This window comes from Vidua macroura, chromosome Z (genome assembly GCF_024509145.1).
Source record: "Vidua macroura isolate BioBank_ID:100142 chromosome Z, ASM2450914v1, whole genome shotgun sequence".
Classification (NCBI taxonomy): Eukaryota; Metazoa; Chordata; class Aves; order Passeriformes; family Viduidae; genus Vidua; species Vidua macroura.
The window spans coordinates 28,531,367-28,538,401 of record NC_071611.1 but is presented as its reverse complement, the minus strand read 5'-3'; the positions used below and the strand labels follow the sequence as shown (position 1 = coordinate 28,538,401).

General features: G+C 45.5%; 1 protein-coding gene across 1 annotated transcript in view; it reads left to right on the top strand.

Moving 5' to 3' along the window:
* Nucleotides 1–3,495: 3,495 nt before the first annotated feature.
* PIK3R1 (phosphoinositide-3-kinase regulatory subunit 1) overlaps nucleotides 3,496–7,035 on the top strand; it is a 59,442-nt gene continuing 55,902 nt past the window's right edge. The window contains exon 1 of the mRNA XM_054003063.1: nucleotides 3,496–3,592. The gene's annotated coding sequence lies outside the window, so the exon portion shown is untranslated. The remainder of the gene's footprint in view (nucleotides 3,593–7,035) is intronic.

Below are 7,035 nucleotides of genomic sequence, written 5' to 3'. Positions count from 1 at the left end.
CACCCCTCTTTGGCTGAGTCAGGACAACCAGTGTCTCAGCCAGGCAGATATTTGACTACCTTCCTAAAAAACATTTAATGGCAGAGATTCCATTGCCTCCTCAGGTGCCTTGTATCTTGAAGATACAAGAAAACAGCCTTAGATGTCAACCATGACATGAATATAAAGCAGAAATGTCTAAGGCAGATTTGTCTGATTAGCTGAGATATCAAAACTTATTGCTGATGTCAGAGTTTTGGCCAGAGAGAAACCATTCTATCCTTCCCACAGAACAGAAATAAATTCAAACCAAATCACATTGTGATGCCCAGCATGATTAGCATGCTGCTAATCAGCTTCCTTCCAGTTTTAAAATGAAAGTTGTCAGGCTTACTTCTCTGATTCGTAACGAGATAGCAAGTTTTGCTTCTTTATTTCCTGAATTTCTCTTATTTTTAGCTCATTCTTTTCCCTTACATGCTAGAAAGCTTTTAAGCAGTGAAGGAACTTGCTTTTCAGGCTGCTGTTTTGACTTCTGAAACACACTTAAAGCTACATTTCTGAAGAGCAATGTTTCTTTGTCCTGGCTATGATAGGAAAACAACACCATCCCCAGTCTTTGATGCTTGTCCTTCTTGTGATCCAATGTATTTATTTTGCATTTAATGGATGTCTACAATAACTATGGATAGTTTTTCCTGTTGTTTTCGTGAATCCCTTTGTAAAATTCCTTTGGGAATTTTACATGAGTCATTTAGCAATGTGTGCTAGTAGAACAGTAAAACTACACTGTATGAAATAATTTTCATCTTTGGAAGTAAAATGGATATATGCATTGATTCTCCTCCAATTCCTTCCCTGAAATCAGCTGCCTGAAAACCCCATTGCTGCAGGATGGTATGATAATATGTCATAAATCACAGGACCCTCTTCTGAACTTAGTAAATGTGCCATTAGCATTCATCATACCTAAGGTATATTGCAATAAAACTCCTCTGCACAGTCTCTTCCACCTTTGTCTATCTGTCCCAGGAGATCAGATTCAGCACTGATAAAATCATAGAATTTTTTAGATTGGAAAAGATGCTTAGGATCATTGAGTCCAACCATGAACTTAACACTGTCCCTTAATCTAGGCATCTTACTTTACAAATGGATTTGCCTTGACATCCTATAAGAAACAGAAGGAAATTTTCCTGCTTAAAATGTGCCAGTAAAGAAAAAAATAAGTTAGTTGAAGTGGAAGAGATCCTATACTCTCGAAACTCTGCTTTCCCCATAAATCCTCTGATGAGCATATTTTTTCCTCTCAATTTCCATACTTTAAGATTTCCTTTGTAAGATCTAGCTTAACTTTTTTCCTAGAGGAAAGGGAGCTTCCAGTGTAGATCCTCTCCAGTACTGCATGACCTTTACCACAGAAAGCTTACACAGACATAAGATGCAAAGGCTCATATCATCCAGCTGCTACTAGTACTGAAAAAAGGACCTGCTCACTTTTTTATTGCATTGTCCTAAGCAGCTTCTAGCAGAAATGCTCAAAAGGTCTCCTGACAGATGGAGACTACAGTTGTCTTAGCAAAAACATGTGTGTGTGGCCTGTACTTTGATGATCCTGCCCTCTTATCCATATTTTACCCTTCTGTCTTCTGCTTTTCATTGACCATTGCCTTGAAAATCCCTCCTATTTACACGCTGCCTCAATAACTTAACCTTTCAATTTCTCAAGAATATTCTTCTCAACAAACCTAGAACTAATCAAACACATTCATTAAAGCCCACTGAAAACTGAATATACAAAAGCTTTATGCAGTCCTTAAGACTCTCTGAAAAGTATCTGATAGAAGGAAGACGGTTTTCAATTTGTGCGTTGTCCTTTTTGTCTCCTGGGTACTGCTTTGCAACATGCCTAGGGCAAACCTTGTTGTATAACTTTCACCTACCAAGATTAAACATAGGAAATTATTCCTGGAAACACTGGGATACTGCTGGGATCTATGGGGAAAGAGGTGTGAAAGAGCTGGGGTGACCTTGAGACTGAAGTCACAATAGGCATGACAGCAAAGCCAGCAAGGGGGGCATTAAAGTTACATGCTGCTATTGCCTACTTTTTCTCTTTTGGGTCCCTTTCTTTCTTTGACTGACAGAGAAAGCAGCAAGATGCTCAAGGTGAAATCAAAAGTCAAGTTCAGGGAAGAAAACTTGTCAAAAAAGCAGAGACCCACATGCCCTGAAGGGGCAGAGGGGAAGCAAGGAGGTGATCCTGGAACTTCCCCTGAAGACTTTTCCCTCCACTGACGGATACCATGCCAGCAGGGAGGGAGACAGATATCGACTGCATTTCACCGTGGGACAAGTCTAGACTCACCAGCTGGGAAATACTACTTGAGAGATCCTTAGTTCCCCTAAATACCAATTGGTAGATCAGTGCCCAGGACTGGCATTCGAACCTGCCAGTCTGCCTAATCCCCTCCAAAATCTATGCTGTTTTTGCCTTCAGCAATAGCAAATGCCAGAGACAGCAGTCTGGACAGAAGAAATGAAACATTATTTCTTAATTCTGCTTCTGCCTGCATTTTCAATTCCACAAACCTGCCCCCTCCACCCCCCATCACCACCCTCCCCCCAAAAAAAAACCCTGTAAAAGCTGACATTTTCCTCAAAATTTTTACTGTTCACTATTTAAATTATAGCAATGATTTTACTTGTGTACAAACAGCAGTCTCTTCTCCAAAATAAGTATCAATTTAAAAAGTAAATGTTGTGTATCTTTAGGTTGCCAGATAGACTGCTGAAGGCATTTTTATCATCTTCCTGGACCTTCAAGTATACAGCCTTGCAGGGCTATTTCACACCCTTATGATCTTATTTGACCCCATTATGGGGTCAAATCCACGCCGTCACCAAGCAGTCCCGCGGCGGGAGCCCCAGAGAGTCTATCGAAGGAGGACAACCGGCTGTACTGCACGGCCCTGCTCCACACACAGCCGGACATCTACGGCCCACGGTGGCTGGTTTTGTTCTGGACTTCACCAACTTCACACTTCACCAATGTGACACACCTCGTTAATACGGGGAGGAGGGGGGCGAGAAGGAAAAGAGAGGAGGAAAATCCCCAACGAGGAACTAGGCAGAAGCACGTGCTCCTCTCGCTGCTGCCTCCCAGCCTGAACTGGTCTCCCCGGGCTGAGGGCGGCGCCCGAGGCTTGCAGGCATCTCTGGGTGCCGCGCCCGAGGACGGCGACCCAAACGCTGCAGGCCACGGCGGGAAGCTGCAGGAAGACCAGCGGCGCCCGAGCCCCGGCAGATTGTGCCGAGGCCCCGGCTGAGCGTAGGGCGGGCGGTGCCGCCGTCAGTCAGCGGCAGCGAAAGGCGGTGCCTGAGCGGGTTGGCGGAGGGGCCAGGGGCGGGGCGGGGGCAGAGCCGGCGGCGGGCACGGCACCGCCGAGGCGCTGAAGCGGCGAGCGCGGTCGGGAGCGCGGCGGGACGGGCGCACGACGGAGAGCGGGGCGTCGCGGCGGCAGCTGCTGCCCGGCGGTGGGAGGGAGGTGGTGACGGCCCCGCTGCTCTTGCTACTCCTGCTGCAGCTGCTGCCGCCGCTGCTGTCGCAGAGGTAAAGCGAGTCCCGCTGCATCCGCTGCAGCTGGTGCTGCCCCTCGGGCGGCTGCCGGGGCACGGGAGCGGGACGGGAGGGGACAGTGCGGGGCCGTGCCACCGCCCAGAGCCCGGGCACCGGCCGCTCCTGCGGGGTGACAGTCCGAGCGGCAGCGCCGCCCCGCGCAACTTTTTCGCCCGTGCCGGGGAGGGCCGTCCGCTGCGGCCGAGGCCGAGTCCCAGGATGGTGCAGCCTCTCCCCTCGCGGCCGGGGGCGGCTCGGCCCGGCGCTTCCTGGACGGGCAGGGCGAGCGGCGCGCCGCGGCCACCGCGGGGCTGCCCGGGAGCCCCCGCCCCGAGTGGCGTGGGGAGCCAGGCTGGTGCCCGCCCCGGGATACAGCCCAGAGGGCGGCGGAAGGGTGTCCATAGGGAGCTCTGGCGCGGGAGCTGTCGGCGCGGCGTCCTCCGTGCCCGGGGCTCCGGCATCGTCCCTGCGCTGCCGGGGAGCGCCGGCTCGGTGCAGCCCTGCCCCGGCGGTGGAGGGGCTGCAACCCCCTGGGCACTGGCCCCCGGAGAGCGGCTGCTCTGCGGCGGGGACTGCATGTCGGCGCAGGGCTCCGGAGTGGTTAACCTGCCGGCCTCTTCAACGGGACGGAAGTTCAGACTGTACTGCTTTCCTAAATTTTTTAATTATCACCGGCCTTCGTCCATAGTTTGCAGCCTTTATAAGATCTTTGAGATGTTTCAGAATGAGATATGGTGTACAGTGCTTAGACTACTTATATTTGGATTCGTCCAAAGACTTGTGATAGAATCTTCACAGATTCAAAATAATTATTGCAGACTGGGAGCGATATAAAGTTATTACTTCGTGGTACATCACGAACCTCACTTTCTTGCAGAAAATAGTGTTCTAATGTGGAACTTGGTGGTTTCCACTTGGAGAGCATATTTCAGAGAAAGCTGTAGTTTGAGTCACAGGTGTGTAGACACCTAGTGGGGAGAAGACTTGGTCTCCAAGCAAATTTCCCTGCTTATCCCTCAATTCTCATTATTTCAGTGTCCCCTTGAGTGTGTTAGTCAGCTCTTCAATCTATCAAGCTTATCCTGCAGTGGAAGGGAGCTTGTGTTAGGCACTATTTCTCTAGGGATTTTCGGAATTAGTATTAGAGAGATTGCAGTGCAAGGAAATATGGTTATTAAATTTGTTAATATAAAGGTGAAGAAAATCTTTGCATCATGTCCTAGGCACCCTGTACCACCCTTCTGGTATCACTGTGCATGTATATTCAGTGTAGAAGTTTTTATTCTCCAGCACCAAAGGCATGATAGCTTGTGTGGGAGGAAACCCTTGGGTACCAGTGAAGTGGGAGCCAGACGTCATTTTTAACAGGGGAAGAAGGGGAGGGTGAAGGGAAAGATTTCATGTCCCCTTCTTTTTCCACCTTAATTTTTAGGAATGTCTTGAGTTTTTTCTGATGAATTTTCAATTTTATCCCTACTGAAATGCTCAGCGTAGACCATTCTGCTGAGAGACCAGAATTCTGCCTGAACTCAGGAATCTTTTTAGTGGCATCATGCTCTTAGACAGTAAATAAAAAACAAATGAAAATTTATTCTCTTACAATACTTCTTCCTCCTTTTCCATTTGACTAGCCAAATGGAAATCCAGTAATAAAATCATCTCAAATATAAGAGTATTTCTTCCCTGACGTGTTTGGTTTGTTTGTTTTAATCTATTTAAGATGGTGTCCAAGCTATATATTTTAGGACCAGTTAGCTTAAGTCAGTTTGAGTCAAAATACTTGAATGTAGAGGCTGTATAATTTCAATTGGAGTAAAGAGAATTTTTTTATATAGGATCTTAACCAAGCACTCTAAGAGGGCATTTTGGATACACTGAGGCATTATTGGGCAGGCGTGGAAAACTGGTGTTTGTCCCTGTGTTAGATCTATCTGCAAGTTTCTTGAACTCTGAGTCTTAGTTCATCCCTGAACTTGACACATAGTAACAATAGAAAAAGGCATAAATCCAAGGAGTTCAGAATGGCTGACTCACAGGAGTGTCTCCAGGTACATGAACCATAGATCAGGAGGTCAGATGCTGGGTACTCTGTACTGAGGGTGGTGCTGATAAGTGTGTATAAAGAGGTACTGTAGCTCTGAGCCCCAGGGAAACTGAATCTAAGGAAACTTTGCTACCATAACTTCATTGAGTTTTGCTAACGGTTTGAGTTTTTAAAATATGCTTTAAACTTGTCATAAGAAGTTGTACTACAACATTTCCAGTTCTGTATTTTCAAGAGATGCATAAGAGACAGAAGTACTCATTTTAAATAGATGGCCATAAAGTTGCTATCATATGTTTAAAAATAAAAGATCAGAGGAGTAGGTCAAGTCAGTTGAATTATGCAGTGTTTAGAAGACTTCATTTGCTGCCAAAATGCCCATAGGCAGTAGGAGTTAAATAAGGAGTTGTAGCAGAGCACTTGTTGAACCCTCCTTAAAAAGAAAATAAATATTTCAGAGTATTTAAAGTAGTCAAAGTGGTAATTTTCTAGCAGGCTTTGCTGTGTGCATAGTTGGTTTTGATTGGAAACATTTCTATTAATCATAACATTTGGATCAAAACTGTTTAAGTGCATTTTTTTCTCTTGCTACATGAAACAGGAGAAATCCATGCTTTCATATGGCTTTTCTGCTATTTAGTTGATACACCGATACTTTTACTTTTTTCCCCAGTTTTTGTTGGTAGACTTTTCTCTGGTAGAAGATGTAAAATTAAATATCGGTGAAACTATTCATGCTAATTACAAAGTCTGTGATATTTGGTAGCATCAGATAGGCAACATAGTTTGGTTTTTCAGAAGTGCCTGCAGAAATTTCTAATTAAAACTTTGGTGGGAGCTGGATGCCTAATTCACGTGGATAGATTTGCAAGTTGTTAAATCCTTATGTGCAAGCTTTTTGAAATAGGAAGTCTATTTCAGGATCACATAATTCTTTCCTACAACAAAAACTGGTTGCAAGGGATGATGAGGAAGTTCTTCGAGAACTTAACAAAATTTTCTTCTGTGTTCTGTCACTAGAGATGTTGTGCAACATGCTGCAGGGACCTGATGGGCTGAAGAGGAGCCACAGACAAATTAGGGATCAGGTTCATTCACTGGCACAGAAAGCCCATATGCATTCTTATAAACACTTCTTAGCTTGTCAGTTAGTCACATTTCAAAGGACTTGATGACTGAGGCATTAGAAAAAATGGTGTGGAAAAGAGCTGTTCCAGCCCTGTCTACTGATGTCTCTTTATAGTGTAAAAAGGGAGTGTTTCACAAAAAAAAATGAGCTTTCTATACATTGAATACATAGTACATAGTCAATATTTACCTGCTGGTATTACATAGCTCTCTCAGGTCTTTTATTCAGATGTAGTTTAGGACTTTCAGTGCAGCTTTGTGTAGT